Raw genomic sequence first — 20,591 nt, 5'->3', positions numbered from 1 at the left:
AATGCAATGGGAAGAAAGAATATTTGAAGATCCAAAAAGTAGACACTATGCAAAATCCACTCATCTCAGCTGAAACAAGTCAAAAGCTTGGACTGGTAACCCTCCATGTACCAGAAGAGATTTGCAGTACTTCGCATGGCACAAAACCATTGACTGCTGAACAAATTTTAAAGTACAAAAATGTTTTCACAGGTCTTGGATGTCTTCTTGGTGAATATCATACTGAAATAGATGAGAGTGTAAGACCAACTCTGCATCTTTCGAGGAGGGTTCCAGCTGCCCTCATGTCCAGCCTGAAAGACAAGATAGAGGAACTTCAAAAAGATGGGAGTAATCAAGAAAGTGACAACTCATACAGACTAGATTAGCAGCATGGTAGCAGTGAAACAACCTGGAAAGCTTTGAGTTTGCACAGATCCATAGATCTGTAAAGATTTGAAGAGATCGCTCTATCCGATACCAACCTTTGAAGAAATTTTGGCTCAACTTGTCAAGGCTAAGCTTTTCACTACCCTAGATGCAAAGGATGGATAAGGGCCAATGAAGTTGGATAAAAGCAGCAGTGTCCTGACTATGTTCAGCATGCCATTTGGGAAGTGTAGATGGTTGCGCATGCCATTTGGCATTTTACTGCTCTGGAAGAGTTTCAACACAGACAGCATGAGTTAGTCAATGACCTTCCAGGAGTGGAAACAAACATAGATGATTTGCAAGTCCCTGGATGTGGAGATAAGATGGAAGAAGCTATCGCAGACTATGATCAGAATCTAGTGAGACTGCTGTAGAGAGCACCTGTTGAACCTGAAGCTGAACAAGAAAAAATTGCAACTGAAGATGACTGAAGTCAAGTATATAGGTCATGTACTGAGCACAAAAGTAGTTCACCCTGATCCTGATGAGGTGAGATCTGTAGCAGCGATGCAGCAACCAATAGGTGGTTCAATGATTTAGTAGGATTTGTGATTTTTAAAAAATTCTTTCATGGGATGTAGGCGTTGCTGGCAAGGCCAGTATTAATTGCCCACCCCTAATTGCCCTTGCTGGATCATTTCAGAGAGGAGTTAAGGGTCAACCACATTGCTGTGGGACAGGAGTTGCATGTAATCCAGACCAGTGAAGGTGGCAGATTTCCTTCCTAAAAGGACATTAGCAAACCAGATGGGTTTTTACAACAACCAATGATAGTTTCACAGTCACCATACTGAGACTAGGGGCAGAATTTTTCCGTCAGCGATTTGGGGGTGGGGCCCGCTTGCCAACACGAAAATGTTGTGGGATGACGTTGGGGGAATCCCAGATGTCACCTCACCCCATTTAAATATTCAGGAAGGCGGGGGGACAGCGCGATCAGCTGTCCACCCGCCGACCTGTCAATGGCCAATTGAGGCCATTGACAGGATAATTAAAACAATTAAAGGCCCTGCCCATCCAACCTTAAGGCCGGTTGGCAGGCCAGGAGCCCCAGCGGGCTTCTGAAAAAACATGGAACCTCATCCACCGGCGGGATGAGGTTTCATGTCTGTTTTTAAAAACTTTAATAAAGTTTATCTGAGAATTATTAACATGTCCCATCTCGTGTGACATTGTCACATGAGGGGGACATGTTAATAATTTTTTTCTTTTTCCTTTTTTCAACTTACAAAAACTGTCAGCGCTCTCCCTGAAGCAGCACTCTGACAGTTGGGGAATCCCTCCCCTCCCCCAACACAGGAAGCGCATTGCGCTTCCCGTCGGGCGGCCCGCCCACTCAAAATGGCGGCGGGGCCCGTTTCGATGGCGGCGATCGGCTGCCTGTCCGCTGCTGAGCCGGTGGGGCCCGCCCGCCCATCAAGGGCAAAATTCTGCCCTAGCTTTATATTCCAGATTTATTAACTGAATTCAAATCCTACCAGCTGCTGTGGCTCTCTGGATTACCAGTCCAGCAACGTTACCGATACGCCACCATCTCCCCCAAGTCCCCTTCAAGTTCTTGCCCAATTTGTCATCAGAGTGTGAACCTCTATCCAAGCTCATTGCAAAGGATTTTCAGTTGTGTTGGTGCCCAGAACAGGATGCCGCTTTCACTCGAATCAAATAACTAGAGGCGACAGTGCCAGTGCTGAGGTACTATGATGTCAATGGCAAAGCCACCCTGTGATGCCAGTGTGACAGGACTTGGAGCAATTCTCATGCAGCGAGGACAACCAGTTCCCTTTGCATCCAGAGTGTTAACGCAAATTGAACAACGCTATGCGCAGACTAAGAAAGCGTGCCTGGCTCTTGTCTTAGCTCTTGGAAGAGTAATTCACAAGCAAGAAAAACTAAAGCCAGAAGTGGTAACATGAATGAATGAGAAAATCATAGTAAAATACCAGAAAGCCAAATTTCACTTTGATAAATCTGCCAAATCATTGCCAGAGCTGGGGGTTGGAGAGTAGGTCATAGTGTAAACATTCAACGCACTCAAAAGTCAGCCCACATAGCAACTTGGAACCTGTGTTGAGAAGTTTTCGCATCAATCGTACACAGTGAAAGCGAATGACCAGAGTTTTGGTTGCAACCGCAGACACATATGTGCAACTGGAGAAACTGCTTCTTCTCTGCGGACGGCTGATGAGGAAGATTAAATTTCACCAACTGCACAAGGAACTGAATGACCATGAACCTCAGAGGTTAACCATTCCCCAGCAAATGCAATGGATCAGCAGCAACAATTACCACAGCAAAAACATTTCCTGGAGAAGCAACGTTACCCTAGGAATGAGCGAACACCTGACGAGCAGCCAGTAACAACCCGCATGCATTCTATTGGAAGATCTGAACACTTTAAAGTGTGTGCAATGCTTGTATAGGAACAGATGAAAGAAGTACAGACTTGAATGAGCAAACAGTTTTCTGTACATGTGTGATTTTCATTTGTAGACGTGTATGTGTGTGACTTGCATCTGTCAATAATAGTGAATGCAGGTCCTTTAATAAAAAGGAGAAAGTTTGGAGAAGTGCCTTTTGTGCATGGGGCTTGCCATAGCCATGTCACCTCTGTCATACTTTGTGTATAAAACTTGAGAGCTGAAGCCATTTCACCCACCACTTGGAACAAAACCAGTGATTTATCTCAAGGCTATTTGTTAGATTTTTTTATGCATCATGGCTGCAGTGATAGGCTATGTATTAATAGTGAATACGCCTCAAAGTAATACATTGTATATGTCATGTTTTGTGATAACCTGAGATGCAGTAAGGTGTTGCTATGTAAAAATTAAGAAAGAACTTGCAGTTATTAAGATTCTTGTGTCCTCAGTTATTTCACTACTAAATTAATTCTTTTGGTTGTGTGGTCACTGCCAGGCCAACTGATGTGCATGCAACTGAGTCCCAAAAACATCAATCAAACATAAATGACAAGATAATGGGGTAGAAATTCATCTCGGTGCAAAATGGATGATATCGGATCAGCCACCTGATGCAGCACCTGATATACAGCGCCATTGCAGAATGAAATGCTGCATATAATGGATGGCTGCTTTGAAATTGTTTGCACCACTCTCCAAGAGTAATTTCTGCCTGTTGGTTGAAGGATAGATGTTGGCTAAAACAACACAAGAGCTGCCCCACTCTTACTGTTTGTCTACTTGTGAGGTCAAATGACACATGAGTTAAATGCCTCATCTGACAGTGCAGCACACCCTATGCAAATTCTTATGAAGAAATTTCTGCCTTTTGTTTTTGTCATTAACCTGGACAATTGCACTGGGGGCAAATAGAGTGACAGTGAATCACAGTTTATTTTAATGAAAAAGAAATTCAGGCAGAGGTGCAACAGGTACAAATTCACCATCATCTGTTTCGCTTTCCTGTCCAAGGAAAAATTTCACCCCCTCACTGTAGTTATCCCTGCTTTATTATCCTATGTTGCCTCTTAAAGATTAAATATTTGCAATCAGCCATATATAATATCCAGGTACAATTTGTACTTTTAAGGCATAGGGTTTCATTTGCTCCTGGTTAATCAGTGCCATATTGCTAGAAGAGATGACATTACATGGCTACATTTTGCGTGTGCCACTGCTACAAGCAGAGGGATAGTAGGAGCACTGGTCTTGGAAAGGTTCTCTATCTTTCCTGCAGCATTGTATTTAACATCTGTGGTTTGATGAGTAGACATGTAAGAATCATAAATAAGAACAAGATCTAAGGGGCAGAATATTAAGCTCGGCGGGCATGCGCCCACCCTGCCAAGTGTAAAATGACAAGGGATGACGTCAGGCGAGCGTCCTGACGTCATCGTGCAGTCCCGCGATATTTTGTTCAGCATGCGCGCGCTGGAGTCGGCATGTAACAGAGGTACATGAAGGGACATATTTTATGAGATTTTTTATTTTATTTTATTTTTTAAACAGCACTTCATCTCCCTGAGGCAGTTCTGTGCCTCTGGAAGATTATGGAGCGCTCACTTGCGCGCATGCGCAAAGTTTGCGCTCGACCCATTCGCCCTCCTCCCCCGCCCGCACAGGTAGTGCTGCCGCTCGCGTTTCACGCTGTGCGGGCCTTAGTTTGCCCGCCAGCGTGAAATTGTGGTGTGGTGCCGATCGTAGGCAGCTTCCAGACCGCCCACACCGAGCCTGCACGCCAAAGGCAAAACTCTGCCCAAGGGTCCAGGAGTACTGGAAACTTGGGGAGGATAACCTTTAAAACATTTTAAAACCATGACTGTGCTCTAATTTATATTGTTGTAATATATTTCTCTTTTTAATGGCTAAACCTTTTTTCCTGATGAACTTTCATGTCCTTGAAGGGAAAAGTTCTCCCTCGATTTAATGTTGTGACTCCCTCATACTGTTAGTCTGGAGTAAAAATGTAGCTGAATAAAACCATAAATGAGAAGGTGGTTACACCAAATCAAATAGAAAAGAAATGTATTTTTCTTGGTTCCCAGGACTGAACCAGTATATCCATAGAACAGGCTATGAAAACAAACTGTATGGGATTGGCAAATCGATTGTTAGCAATCAGCTGAACTAATAAATAGCAATGACGTGCATAAGTAACCATGTGGTATGGCAAATGATTGTGACAGGAGACGCATGTGTTTTGTGACTGAAGATCAGTAAAGGAAGAAAGAACTTATATTAATGTAGCACCTTTCACATACTCAGAACATCAAAATGCATTTCGTTGATCAGGCTATGTAACATATGACCAATGATATTAGTCACGTGCGACACTGCTAGGATTTCGGGACCCTTTAAGCTATTCATATTGAAGGATTTTTAGAATTGAATGGAATCTTTCTAGATTGCAACCAACATGTGTTTGCAGATCATTTGGATAGACAGCTGAATTAAACCACTGGTATTTAATGTAATCATTCAATACAGTAAACCTCTTTTAGTTTTACCTGATAAAAATCACCTGAAATGATTTGGACATTTAATTTACGGAAGGAATGACATTGGAATTTTATTCCATCAATATCAGTACTGATTTAACAGACCTATTCTTGAGTAATAGCAAGAAATTTGACGATTGTCTAAGTTATGGTACATTGGAAAGATTGTGTAATAAATGTAGAAAAAGGTATTGTTATTGTTTATTCTTTGCATTTTTAATTTATATCATTGCATTAGAGGGGAGAGAAGCAGTTTGTTGTGTTTTACCTGTAGTTGTACTATTTCTCAATATTAAGGCTATATTTCATTAGCCTGCTTGTGGCCTGGCTCTTTTGGCTCTCCATGCTGCCATGACAAAACTTCAGGATTCTAAGTATCACTTCCGAATACAAACATAGCCTTGTTCTAGCCTATCTTAGTGCTTTGCATTTGATCAAGTGTGACACCAAGGAACCTTAGAAAAATGGAAGTCAATGGGAATCGGGGGCAATACTCTCTTCTGGCTTGAGTCATACCCAGCACAAAGGAAGATGATTGTGAGTCAATCATCTAAGTCCCAGGACAGCACTGCAGGAGTTCCTCATGGGTATCGCCCTAAATCCAATAATCTTCAGCTGCTTCTTCAATGACCTTCCCTCTACTAGTCGGGATGTTCATTGATGATTGCATAGTGTTCAGTCCTGTTCATAACTCCTCAGATAATGAAGCTGTTTCTTCCTGCATGTAGCAAGACCTGGACAACATTCAGACTTGGGCTGATAATTGGCAAGTAACATTCACACCACACAAGTTCAGGCAATGACCATCTCCAGCAAGAGAGAATCGAACCATCGCCCCTTGATGTTCAATGGTATTTTCAGCACTGTATCCCCCACTATCAACATCCTGGGGGTTACCATTGACCAGAAACTGAACTGGACTAGCCATATAAATACTGTGGCTACAAGAGCAAGTCAGAGGCTAGGAATCCTGCGGCGAGTAACTCACCTGACTCCCCAAGGCCTGCCCACCATCTATAAAGCACAAGTCAGGCGTGTGATGGAATACTCCCCACTTGCCTGGATGAGTGCAGCTCCCACAACACTCAAGAAGCTCGACAGCATCCAGGACAAAGCAGACCACTTGATTGGCACCACATTCACCCCCTCCACCACCGATGCACAGTAGCAGCAGTGTGCACCATCTACAAGAGGCACTGCAGGAATTCATGAAGCTTCTTTAGACAGCACCTTCCAATCCCATGACCACTACCATCTAGAAGAACAAGGGCAGCAGATAAATTGGGAACACCACCACCTGGAAGTTCCCTCCAAGTCACTCACCATCCTGACTTGGAAATATATCGCCGTTCCTTCACTGTCGCTGGGTCAAAATCCTAGAACTCCCTCCCTAACAGCACTGTGGGTGTACCTACAACACATGGACTGCAGCGGTTTAAGAAGGCAGCTTACCACCACCTTCTCAAGGGCAACTAGGGATGGGCAATAAATGCTGGCCCAGCCAGCGAAGCCCACATCCCCTGAATACATTTAAAAAAGATTTTGCAGCACATAACTCACCTCCTGACTCCCCAAAGCCTGTCCAGCAGCCACTAGACACAAGTCAGGAGTTTGATGGAATACTCCCCACTTGCCTGGTTGACTATAGCTCCAACACAGTCAAGAAGCTCTACACCATCCAGGACAAAGCAGACCACTTGATTGGCATCCCGTCCATCACCTTAAACATTCACTCACTGTACCACTGGCACACAGCAGCAATGTGTACCATCTACAAGATACACAGCAGCAAGACTCCTTCGACAACACCTTCCAGAACCATGACCTCTATCACTAAGATGAACAAATACAGCAGACACATGGGAACACCACCAGCTACAAGTTCTCCTCCAAGCCACACAGCAGCCTGACTTCTCTGTTGCTGTCTCAAAATCCTGGAACTCCCTCCCTAATAGCCCTGTGGGTGTACCTACACCAGATGGACTGCAGTGGTTCAAAAAGGTGGCTCACCACCATGTTCTCAAGTAAAATAAAGGATGGTCAATAAATGCTGGCCTGGCCAATGATGCGCACGTCCTATGGACGAATAAAAAAAAAATGCCTTCAGCCTTATGATCCCTGCTTTCCCATTTTGCTCCACTGACAATGATATTCTCATCGTCCGTTTATCTCTACTGTTAGCAATTGCACTGTTAGCCGTCTGTTGCCTGCCTTCTGAAACTCCTTCCCAAAATGGTTCAACTTTACCTTCCCTCTCCTTGCTGTAATAATTCTGTGAAATCACCTAAGGAGGCCATTTAGCCCATCATGTTTGAACATAAGGATTAGGAGCAGGAGTATGCCATTCAGCCCCTTGAGCCTGCTCCACCATCAATAAGATCATGGCTGATCTGATTGCAGCCTCAACTCCACATTCGCCTACCCCCGACAACCTTTGACTCCCTTGTTAGTCAAGAATCTATCTACCTCTGCCTTAAAAATATTCAGCGACCCTGTCTCCATTGCATTCCAGGAAAGAGAAATTTCTTCTCATCTCCGTCTTATTTTTAAACGGTGCCCCCTAGTGTCTCTCCCACAAGGGGGAACATCCTTTCAGCGTCCACTCTATCAAGAGCCATCAGGAACTTGTATGTTTCAACAAGATCACCTCTCAATTTTCTAAACTCCAATGGATACAGCCCCAACCTGTCCAACATTTCCTCATAATATAATCATCCCCACATCCCAGGTATCAGTCAAGTGAACCTTCTCTGAACTGCTTCTAATGCATTTATACCCTTTCTTAAATAAGGAGACCAAAACTGTACACAGTACTCCAGATGTGATCTCACCAAAGCCCCGTACAACTGCAGCAAAACGTCCCTACTTTTATATTCCATTCCTCTTTCAATAAATGACGACACTCCACTTGTTGTACCTGCATACTAACTTTTCCTGATTCTTGTATCAGGACATCCACATCCCTCTGTACCTCACATTTCTGCAGTTTCTCTCCATTTAAATAATATACTGCTATTCTATTCTTGCCAAAGTGGACAAGTTCACATTTTCTCACATTATGCTCCATCTACCAATTTTTTTCCCACTCACTTGATCTATCAATGTCCCTTTTCAGACTCCTTATGTCCTCTTCACAACTTACTTTCTTACCTATCTTTTGTAATAAGTAAGTAAATTTAGCAAGCATACATTCGATCCCTTCATCCAAGTCATTGCTATAAATCATAAATAGTTGGGGCCCCAGCACTGATCCCTGTAGCACTCCACTCGTCACATCTTCCCAACCTGAAAATGGCCCATTTATGCCTACTCTCTGTTTTCTGTTAGCTAACCAACAAACCTTTATCCATGCAAATATCTTACCCCATACACTATGAACTCTTATTTTGCACAGTAACCTTTGATGTGACACCTTGGCAAATGCCTTCTGGAAATCTAAGTGCAGCACATCACAGGTTCCCTTTTATCCATGTTGCATGTTAATTCAAAGGACTCCAATAAATTAGTCAAACATAATTTCCCTTTCATAACAGCATGTTGACTGCCTTATCAGATTGTGATTTTCTAAATGACCTACTATTACCCCTTAATGATGGATTCCAGCATTTTTCCTATGACAGACATTAGGCTAATTAGGCTAGTTTCCTGCTTTCTCTCCCCCTCCTTTCTTGAATAAAGGTGATACATTAGTGATTTTTCCAATCTGCTGGGACCTTTCCTGAACCTAGGGAATTTTGGGAGGTTAAAAGCAAGGCATCTACTATCTCAGCAGCCACTTCTTTTAGGGCTCTAGGATGAAGTCCATCTGGTGCTGGGGACTTGTCAGCTTTTAGTTCTAATATTCTCAGTACCCTTTTCCTGGTGATTATAATTGTTTTAAGTTCCTCCCTTTCACCCCCTGATTCAAAATTATTTCTGGGATTTTTTTGTATCCTCTACAGTGAAGACAGATGCAAAATATTCGTTCAATTCATCCGCCATTTCCTTATTTTCCATTATTAATTCCCCATTCTTACTCTGTGGCGGACCAACTTTCACTTTACTTACTCTTATCCTTTCTACACACCTGTAGAAACTCTTACTATCTGTTTTTATATTTCTAGCTAGCTTTCTCTCGTACTCTATTAATCTTATTAAATAGATTGCAGAACTCTGAGCTAGAGAGGGATCTGGGTGTCCTGATACATGAATCAGGAGAGGTTAGTATGCAGGTACAGCAAGTGATTAGGAAAGTGCATGGAATGTTGTCGTTTATTGCAAGGGAAGGGAATATATAAGTAGGGTTGTTTTGCTACAGTTATGGAGTGCGCTAGTGCGACCACATCTAGAGTACTGCGTATAGTTTTGGTCTCCTTATTAATATTTTAGTCATTCTTTGCTGTTCTTCATATTCTGTCCAATCTTCTGTCCGGCCACTCATATTTGCAGAATTATACATTTTTTCTTTAAAATTAGTACTATCTTTAACTTCTTTAGTTAGCCATGGATGGTGTGTCCATTGCTTAGAGTCTTTCTACCTCATTGGAATGTATCTTTTCTGAGTATTCTGAAATAGCTCCTTAAATGTCTCCCACTGCATCTCTACTGGCCTACCCCTGAATGTAATCTCCCAGTTCACTTTAGCCAGCTCAGGCTTCATGCCTTCATAATTACCCTTATTTAAGTTTAAACACTAGTCCTAGATCCATTCCTCTCCCCATCAAACTGAATGTAAAATTCAATCACTTTATGATCACTGTTACATAAAGGGTACCTTCTCTATTAATTTTAGTTCCGTCTCATTGCAGATCTGGTATAGCCGGCTCTCTGGTTGGTGCTAAAATGTGCTGCTCTAAGGAACTGTCCCAAAAACACTCTACGAACTCACCATCCAGGCTACCTTTGCCAATCTGATTTGTCCAATCTATATATAGGCTAAAATCACCCATGATTATCACCATACGTTTTTCACAAGCCCCTATATTTCTTCCTGTATGCCCTGCCACACGATGTTGTTACTGTTAGGGGACCTATAAACCACTCCCGCAAGTGATTTCTTCACCTTTACTATTTCTCATCTCTACCCAAACTGATTCTACATCTTGATTTCCAGAACTAAGGTCATCTCTCTTTATTGTGCCAATGCCATCCTTAATTAACAGAGTTACCCTGCCACCATTTCCTAGCTTCCTGTCTTCACCAAATGTCATGTACCACTGAATATTCAGGTCCCAGTCTTTGTCATTCTGCAGTCATGTCTCTGTAATGGTTATCAGATTATACATATTTATTTCTATTGTGCTATCAATTCATCTGTTTTGTTATGATTGCTACATGCATTCTGATATAGAGCCTTTAGTTCTGAATTTTTACTTCTTTTGTAATCTCTAACCTTACCTGCTGGTGCGCTCTTAGGTTTGTACATTCTGTCCCTTCCTGCCATGCTCTGACCATCATTTTCCCTTATTCTTACCTTGCTCTTTTGCCTTGGTTTCTCTATTTAATTTACCACACCTTCCCAAACTTGATTCCTTGCCCCCAGTGTTTAGTGTAAATCCCTCTCTACTGTCCTTGTTATATAACTAGCCAGAACACTCGTCCCAGCTTGGTTCAGGTGAAGACCGTCCCAACGGTAAAACTCCCACTTTGCCCAGTACTGGTGCCAGTGACCCATGAATCAAAGCCCATTTCTCCCACCTCAATCTTTGAGCCACGTGTTTAACTCTCTAGTCTGATTTACCCTCTGCCAATTTGCTTGTGGCTCAGGCAGTAATCCAGAGATCATTACCTTTGAGGTTCTACCTTTTAATTTAGTCCCTAGCTGCTCATACTCCCTCAGCAGAACCTCCTTCCTCGTTCTACTCATGTCGGTGGTATCTATATGGAGCACCAACAGATCCCCTCCCCCACTGATAGTTCCTCTCCAGCCCTGAGCAGATGTCCTGAACGCTGGCACTGGGCAGGCAACAGCCATATGGACCCACGCTCTCAGCTGCAGCAAACTGTGTATATCTCCCTGAATATGCTGTCCCCTACTACCCCTATGTTCCTATTAACTCCCCCTGCTTGAATGGCTTCCTGTACCATGGTTCCATGGTCAGATTGCTCATTCACCCTGCAGCCACAACTTTCATACATACAGGCTCCAATAACCTCAAACTTGTTTGGCAATTGCAAAGGCTGAGGCTCCTTCATTTCTACCTTCTGGGTCCCTCTACCTGCCTCACTCGCAGTCACACCATCTTGTTCCTGACCACTGATCAAATCAGAAGACCCTATCCTAAGGGTTGTTATTGCATCTTTGTACAAAGTTTCAAGATAACTTACCCTCTCCCTGATACATCAGTGTCTGCAGCTCGGCCTCCAGCTCAATGACTCTGAGCCTAAGTTCTCAAACCACAGGCACTAACTGCAGATGTGTTTACCCTGGATCTCCCTGGTGTCCAGGAACTCCCAAGTTCTCCGGTCGCAACACATCACTGCTCTGCCGTCTTTATTATGTGTTAGTTAATTTATTTTTTAACTTAATTTATAATTAATAAAGAGTGCTGCTGCTAATAACCTTTACTACTTCTAGCAGACCCTACTACAACTAATAAACCCTTAAAATTACTAATAAATTACACAGGTTTTGAAGATAAGTGAGCAAAATGTTCGGCAACCAATCACTTGTGTGTTTTCCTGTGATGTCACACTTTGATTTCTCTCAGAATGTGGCCACTCCATTCAGGAGCTACAGACTGGATTGGATTGGATAGCTCTTCAAGATGGTGGTGACTACGTCTGGCCCTCTTTTCACCTGCTCTTCAAGATGGTGGTTACTGCGTCTGGCCCTCTTTTCGCCTGCTCTTCTAGGTGGTGGTTACTGCGTCTGGCCCTCTTTTCACCTGCTCTCCTAGATGGTGGTTACTGCGTCTGGCTCTCTTTTCACTTGCTCTCCTAGATGGTAGTTACTGCGTCTGGCCCTCTTTTCGCCTGCTCTTCTAGGTGGTGGTTACTGCGTCTGTCCCTCTTTTCACCTGCTCTCCTAGATGGTAGTTACTGCGTCTGGCCCTCTTTTCACCTGCTCTTCTAGGTGGTGGTTACTGCGTCTGTCCCTCTTTTCACCTGCTCTCCTAGATGGCAGTTACTGCGTCTGGCCCTCTCTTCGCGTGCTCTTCTAGATGGTGGTTACTCCGTCTGGCTCTCTTTCTCCCCATAATCCTGTCCTTGAGGGAAAGAAATCTGCCATCCGTACCTGGTCTAGCCTACATGTGCCTCCAGGCCACAGTAATGTGGTTGACTCTTAAATGCCCTCTGAACATGGGCAATTAGGGATGGGAATAAATGCTTGCCTAGCCCGCGGTGCCCACATCCCATCAACAAATGTAAAAAACACCTCTTCCTTTTCAGATAACTGTACAATTCCCTTTCGAAAGTCTCGATTGAATCTGCCTCCACCACAGTCTCAGGCAGTGCATTCCAGACCTTAACTACTCACTACGTGAAAAAGCTTATTTTCTAATGACTTTAAATATTGCCCACTCGTTTTCAATCCTTTCATGAGTGGGAACAGTTTCTCCCTACTTACTCTGTCCAGATCACTCGTGATTTTGAATGCTTCAATCATACTTTCGCTCAGACTTCATTTCTCCAAGGAAAACAGCCCTAATTTAGACCATAAGACGTAGGAGCAGAAGTAGGCCATTCAGCCCATCGAGTCTGCTCCGCCATTCAATGACATCATGGCTGATCTGATAATCCTCAACTCCACTTTCCTGCCTTTTCCCCATAACCCTTGATTCCCTCACTGATTAAAAATCTGCCCATCTCAACCTTGAATATACTAAACGACCCAACTTCTGCAACCCTCTATGGTAAAGAATTCCACAGGGACTCACTATGCTCTGAGGGAAGAAATTTCTCCTCATCTCTGTTTTAAATGGGCGTCCCCTTACTCTGAGATTATGTCCTCTGGTCCTAAACTCTCCCACAAGGGGAAACAACCTCTCAGCATCTACCCTGTCAAGCCCCTTAAGAATTTTTTATATTTCAATAAGGTCGCCTCTCATTCTTCTAAACTCCAATTAGTACAGGTCCAACCTACTCAACCTCTCCTCATAAGAAAATCCCTCCATACCCGTGATCAACCTAGTGAACCTTCTCTGGACTGCCTCCAATGCCGTATATCTTTCCTTAGGTAAGGGGACCAAAACTGTTCACAGTATTCTAGGTGTGGTCTAACTATGCCTTGTATAGTTTTAGCAAGACTACCCTATTTTTATACTCCATTCCCTTTGAAATAAAGGTCAATGTTCCATTTGCCTTCCTATTACCTGTTGAACATTTATGTGTTATGGCACAGAAGATGGTAAGTGCTAAGCTGCTCAAATCCCAGAGGGAAACTTGAAGCACCTGCCACAACTACTTGGAATTTGTATTTATTTCGAGATGCGGGCTTTGAATTCAGTAAAAAGAAGGCCACTGAGGCTTAGAGGTTTTTACAAAACTAAACTAAACCTTTATTAATTAAAGAAAATGATTTTAAGCACATGGACAGGTTTATAAATTATTACTATGATAACTTCGAGCTCCCCGAGTTACTCTAACTCCCAGTTACATCTCCATTAAGGCAACAGTAAAAACACACAGATTTTAAAAGACCCAGGCAAAGTAACACGATACCCTGAACAATCAAATTCAAAGTGAGTTTTCTTAACTTCAGTTCTTGCAGGCAGCAGTTTGGGCACAGAGGCTAGAGGCTTTTCACACTTGTTAGGTCTGTTCAAAATCTATCCCATTTAGCATGGTGTTAGTGTGGGGTTTAATGGAATTAGAGACAGCTAGTCTGTTGTTAGATCTTAGAATGTCTTCCCTTGCACACAATCTTCTCTCCTTTTATACATATTTTTCCCTTTGAATGCAAATTCCCATTGTTTAACTATGTCTTTGGACTTTACCTCTCTAATAACAAAAGCCTATCATAGTACCAACTTTACGTAATCTTTGGAAAAAGTAAACACATTGTTTCTTTCCTTCTCCTGGCCAGGTGAAACATTTCACCCCCTCTTTTGAATTCAAGCTAGTCTGGTTCATTCAAACATGCAAATGTTCCCTTTATACCTCACATTCTAAAACTTCCCCCCTTGTTTATCTAATTAGCATTTCAAACCTAGCTTCTCTTCTTGATACATCAAAGCCTTCAGAGTAGCTGTCTCAAATTCAATTAAGTCCCACACTACCACTGTGCTAAATGGGATAGATTTCGAACAGATCTAGACGCGAACAAGACTGGGCATCCATGAGGTGCTGTGGGCCATCTGCAACAACAGAATTGTACTTCTGCCCCTGAGCAGGTGACCCTTACTAGGCCTCGGGCCACCAGAGGACGTCCACTAAGGTTATCACAGACATCAGGACGGAGCGGCCAGCAGGCTGCCTCCACCTCCGCTGCAGATATTGGGCTGCACCCGGGTGTAGAGGTATAGTTAGGGAAGTTAAGAAAAATCAGTGACCCTTTTGGGTCACGGATGTGCTATAACTGTAAATAAATTGCACTATTGTGAATACATTTGACGGTTATCTGAATATTTTGGTTAACTGAAGGCGTTGTAAATTTGTACATTGGAACCTTCTTATTTTGAGGTTTAGCCATCCTCCCACTCATTGATAGTATCCCCCTGTGGGATTCACATTCCTGTGATGTCATTCTCAGTTGAACTAGTCTCTGCTCCCTTGTGTGATGTCAGGGAGATGTGGTTAAACCTTTATTTGAAGTGTGTGATGTAAGCGTTTCTAACCCTTCTTCCTTAAGGAACACTATAGAGTGAGAGCAGCTCATCAGCACTGATATTCTAGCGGCATTTGTGTCTCCTCAGTGGTAATGGCAGAAGAAAAGACATGCATGGGAGGAGATCCCTAGGCATGTCCACATCTCAGTCGCAGCAGTGTTTGCATCATTAGATGGCGGCAAAGGCTTGAAGTCTTCTCTCGCATCGCTCTTGTTCCTAAGTGGACTCTCAGTTCCAAGAGTAAGTTCACTCGCAGGGCCCCATGGGCCACAACAGAGATCATGGCCTGGCGATTCATGAGGCTAGAATGTGCAGGTGTGAATGCAGGGCTTGTTCTCACTGCAAGTGGTTGGACATCCCCTGAGATGAAAGGGAATGGCATTGAGGGCTAGGGGAAATGTGGCCATATTCCCTCACTTAATTTTACTCTTCCTGGAACCTGTCAGCAATTAAAGTATCACTGGCACTTCTCCCATGTCTTCCTTCCTCCATGGCGTGATCGCATTCATACTGACCTTCAGCAGCCTCCTTAGATTCCTGGGCCTCTGGACCTTAATCCTCCAATGAGCTCCCATCTTGCTCGAGGTCATCCTCTGGCTGGGCTTCACCTCTTAAGGGGAAGGAACCTTTGGAGGGATGTCAAGGTGCCATGTTTCCCTCTCACATTGCTAGTGCAGGAACTCACCCATGGCTACTGCGATGGAGTGCAGATCGGCAGCATCTCTGCGTTCTGCTGGACCAGGGTCTCCATGACATCCGTCACCTTTCCCTCTATATGCACACATGTGGGCACCCTTTCATCAGAGAGCAGGCTCTGAGGGCTCCCAACAGCTCTGCATGATCCCACGCCTTTTGCTGACTCTCCAGAATGAGTTGGATAGCCAAATCCAGAGGCTCGTCATGTGACTTTGACCTGACAGATGCCTCTTCCCCAGCAGTCCTCTGAGTGCCGGGGAGCTTGGCTGAACCTTCTGCTGACATGTGTCCGTGCAGTGACCATCAGATTGTGAACCCGAGCCTGCTCTAGACCCAGGTCCCACCGAGGTGTGTGTCTCTGCGCTGGTGCAGGGTGTGGGTAAGCACTGTGATGGGTCTTCTAGGCTGCTTATTTCCAGCTTTTCAATGGAGGAGATATTCTCTTGGCTGGAGGTGAGGGTGTGGATGGAGCTGAACGATTGGCTGGCTGAGGGTGTCGGTCGCTTGGCAGAGCTCCCTGTGTATTAGTGCAAGGCAGCAGAGTCAAAAGCAGGAGAGAGCACTCACAGTTGCGTCGACAGAGGGATGATGTGGTGTAGGATCCTCACGTGTGTGTTTGCTGCCAGCCTCATCATTGCCACAGGCCGGCCACATCCTCACCAGTCACCGCGATGGCACGCTCCTCAAAGTGAGTGAGGGGCAGAAAATAGGCCACTCTACCCCCCAGTCTGGGACCTCTCTCTGCTGTTGTGAGCCAGCTTCTCCTGTATGGAAACAGATGGAGAGAGTGTGAGCGGGACACATGGCACTGCATGGAATGTTTGTGTGGTGAATGGAGCCATGGACGGGACGAGGACGTGAGCTCCAGAGGATATGAGCCTGATGGAAATGTGAAGGTGTGTGTGAGAGTTAGTAGTGTTGTCCCTTGAGGTGTGAGATTCTTGTGGATGTGTGATGGGTTTGTGAGTGTGAGAATTGAGAGTGATGAGATGGTTGACTTACCCTGGCAGCATGGATGAGATCATTCATCCTCTTTCTGCACCGGCTGGCTGACCTCTTGTGGGCAGCGTTGGCACTGACTACTGCTGCCACCACCTCCCAAGCTGGATTGGTGATGCTGGCGCCCCTCCTGCAACAGAGCGGGGATAGAGGACATCACGGCGGGCCTCCGCGGCGTCCAAAAGGCATTTCAGGGACACGTCACTGAATAAACCGGCTGCAGTCTTCTTGCCTTTTGGGGCCATGTTTCCTGTTCAGGAGTCCTGGACTTGAAGCATGGAGAGTTATGTGCGCGGCTGCACTTTAAATATGGTACCAGGCTTGAGAAATTGGCGAGGTGACAGTGTGGCGGGCGAATCGGAGGCTGCCCACCAGTGCAATGGCATGTTTTCTGGGAATGTATGAGTAATGAAGCGGCATTTGGACAACACGACATGAAAAGCTATCATTGTGGCCGGTGGGTAAAATGCCTTTTTTCCTGCCTGCTACCTCACTTAGTGCAAATCTGGGATGATTCTGCCCTAGGTCTGGCGATTTGCCTCTGTTGTCTGGGTCTCTCCTCCTGACCCTCCTGTTTATGCCCTGGCTACCCTTGACCATGTCCCTCTGGCATGGCCTCCTGCTGGAGCTGCGTGTGGTGTCGCCCCTCCCTTCTACACCTCCTCCATTGTATTAGGACTCTGACAAAGGCAGCATTGAGCCCTGGGTCCATATGTCTTTTTGCTTTCTCTCTGAAAGGAAACATTGATGACATTAATGGTTCAAGGGGCAAGAAAGTGAAGCTCAGGAGATGAAACGTATGGAAACTGTAAGGGTCCATAATTTTTCCTGCCCTACTTGCATGGTGGCTGATGCCACCTTGTCCCTGATACTCTAGCGCACACACAGGTGAGCAAGACAGCATCGCAGATATGGAACTCCAATTCTGAATAAAGAACAATGACCCAAGTTTTAGACGTGTAACTTATAATTAGATTATCTGAAGGGTCTATTTCATGACTATTTAAACATAGTTGAGTTTAAAACAAATCATTTCATTCTTGAAATTCACTATTGGTAAAGAGCTAAACACCGATACTGCTGTTTGTATCACCACACCTTATCACTCTGACCAGCAAATACAAAATGTTTAAAGCTTCTTATAGATGTTAGCGATTGTGCCTAAATTATTTGAGTTTGTAAATTTGAATGCTAGTAATTGGAGACTTGTTTGGGACAGTTTTTAAAGAAAACACATGCTCCTTAGATCCACCTTTGGGATGTATATGTTCTGCCTTGCTGGTAGATCTCTGCACCCTGGTGTTGGGTTCTCCAGTGGGCTGGCAGGTGACATTCATCAACTTGTGGTTGTACAGCCAAAGGTGCTTGAATCATTGGCATGTTAAAGTAATATAACTGCACGGTAGCCCCTCAGTTCTGATATGAACAACCTGTTACTCCAGGCTGTTTCTGCCATCAGGACTATGCTGCTGTGTGGACATGTTTATCAAAATCCATCTGGTTTAAATATAGCAATGAAGAGAGCCCTGTGTAGGATGCTAAGGTTTCATTGAGATGAGTGACCTGACTTAGCTCTGTGCTCCTGTCTCTGATGTGGCATATTAATGACCAATCAGTTGTTCATGGTCAATGAGTGGATGCCCTTTGTCCCATTAGGAATGTGACAGGCCTTCATTGATGGAATGCCATATATGATGCAGCTGTGCCTCCTTCACTATTGCCTGCATTCCCAAATTCTACATTCCTATGTGTTACTCTTGAGATGCAGTGACTGTGATGTGAAGTCACTGAGTTCTGAGTAGCCCTTTAACAGTGCTAATAAAGCTATTGGCTTTCAGTGGCTATCACCCCAAGGAGGCCTTCCTTCTTTCTCTGTAAGCAGACTCCTATTCACTCTTGCGGCAACAAGAAGTTAGATGGTGACCCCAGAAAGGCCCACTTGTGTTTGCCCTTCCCCCTCACAGCTATTCCACAGCCTTCCTTCCCTATTGCCCACCTTTACTTCATCATCCCCACCCTCACCTCACACCCTACCCCTGGTCAAAGTGCTAGTTTCTGAAAGTGGAGTTCTGCCTCACTACCACTGCACAGTGATGTCCTTGTAGACAACAGTCTCAGCTACCGGGAGTAGATGACCCCTGCACTCCCCAACACCGGCCACAGTACGGGTCACTGTCTGAAAGTGGAGGCCTGCATGAGTACTGCAGAACAGCAGTATTTTCGGGACAATGTAGGCAAAGAGCATGAGCAGGCTAACCCTACAGCCCAGCAGTGTGGCATTCATTGTAACAAGGCAGCTTTATGGCGGGTAGGCTATGGATGTTGCACTCGCCTCGAAGTTATGAGCGAACTGAGGTCGGCTTGTGCACGCCACTCCTTTTCAAACGGGTTTGGCGCCGACTTAATTTCCTGCTGGCAAGATTGGAAGGCGTGACAAGATTCCGGTGAGCAGCTATTTTAATGAGCATTCATGAGATGTTAATGAATGCAAGTGGCATTCATGTCACTAATCGACGGGATAACTGGCCTGCCATTAATCGGCCACCGGGAGAATTGCCAGCTGTTTTTCGCCAGTTGATTTCCAACTTATTTTCTGCTGCTGGATTCTCCACTCCCACCCGCAGTGAACCCTTTGCGGGCAGGATGGGAAAATTCCGCCCATTGTTTTTAGAAGTATCTTTCCACCAAAGTTAAACTGAATGGCCTTGTTGGACTTATCTTTAAATCTTTTTTTGAACAAGGCTGTAATGTTTGTTTCAAAGGACGAATGGATTTGTTTTCAACTTCTTTTGTAGCTTTATCTCTTAAATCCATTCTATTTTCTGTCTTTCCACTCAATTGAAGTGTTCAGCATAGGAGACAAATCGTCCTTTTGTGAATTTGTCCCTGCTAACTTTGCTCCAATTTGCACTCATTTGATGTATATAAAATCATTTAGGGTATCTTTTATATGCTAAAGGCGCTGTTTAAATGTCAGTTGCTGTTCTTGTCCTTTGTTTCCATAATTATAGAGATTATTCAAGTTTAAATTAAAATTGGGAAGACAAGAAAAGGGCCAGCCCAGCAGTGTTTCAATCGTGTTGTGTTAAAGTAAAGAACTTGCATTAATCTACTATCTTTCTTGGCTTCAGGACATACCAAAATGCACTGCAGCTGATGATGTACTTCCTGAAGTCTAGTCACTATGGCTATTTTATACAATGTGCTATGTTTCATATTTCCAAGGAAAATGATGGCACAGTGGTAACGTCACTGGAGTAGTAATCCAGAGACACAGGGCAGCTGGTGGAATTTAAATTCAATTAATATGGAATATAAAGCTAGTAACCATGAAACTATTACTGATTGTCGTAAAGACCCATCTGGTTCACTAATGACTGTTAGGGAAGGAAATCTGCCATCCTTACCCGGTCTGGCCTGCTTGTGACTCCAGACCCACAGCAATGTGGTTGTCTCAGTAACTGTCCTCTGAATAACTTAAAGTACAGAAAATATATGCTTTCTTTTTGAGAATAATGCACACTCATTGTACAAGATCCTGATATCAGCTCCATTCCTGAACATGCACAGTTTATTTTTCAGGGATGTGGACTTTGTTGGCTGGGCCAGCATTTATTGCCTTTCCCTAATTGCCCTTGAGAAGGTGGTGGTGAGCTGCCTTCTTGAACTGCTGCAGTAGATACACCCACAGTGCTGTTAGGAAGGGAGCTCCAGGATTTTGATCCAGCGACAGTGAAGGAACGGCAATGTATTCCAAGTTAGGATGGTGTGTGGCTTGG

The 20,591-nt window shown here is 44.2% G+C and overlaps 1 protein-coding gene and 1 non-coding gene across 6 annotated transcripts in view; both read left to right on the top strand.

The window, feature by feature from the left end:
- npr3 (natriuretic peptide receptor 3) overlaps positions 1 to 20,591 on the top strand; it is a 123,766-nt gene that overhangs the window by 17,350 nt on the left and 85,825 nt on the right. The gene's annotated exons all lie outside the window — the stretch shown is intronic.
- On the top strand, positions 18,045 to 18,294 carry LOC144688909 (small nucleolar RNA SNORA53). The gene has a single exon (XR_013578506.1). It is a non-coding gene; the product is annotated as a small nucleolar RNA SNORA53 (small nucleolar RNA).

This window comes from Cetorhinus maximus, chromosome 1 (genome assembly GCF_964194155.1).
Source record: "Cetorhinus maximus chromosome 1, sCetMax3.hap1.1, whole genome shotgun sequence".
Taxonomy (NCBI): domain Eukaryota; kingdom Metazoa; phylum Chordata; class Chondrichthyes; order Lamniformes; family Cetorhinidae; genus Cetorhinus; species Cetorhinus maximus.
Note: the sequence above shows the minus strand (reverse complement) of the source record. Positions and strands in the feature narration are given on the sequence as shown.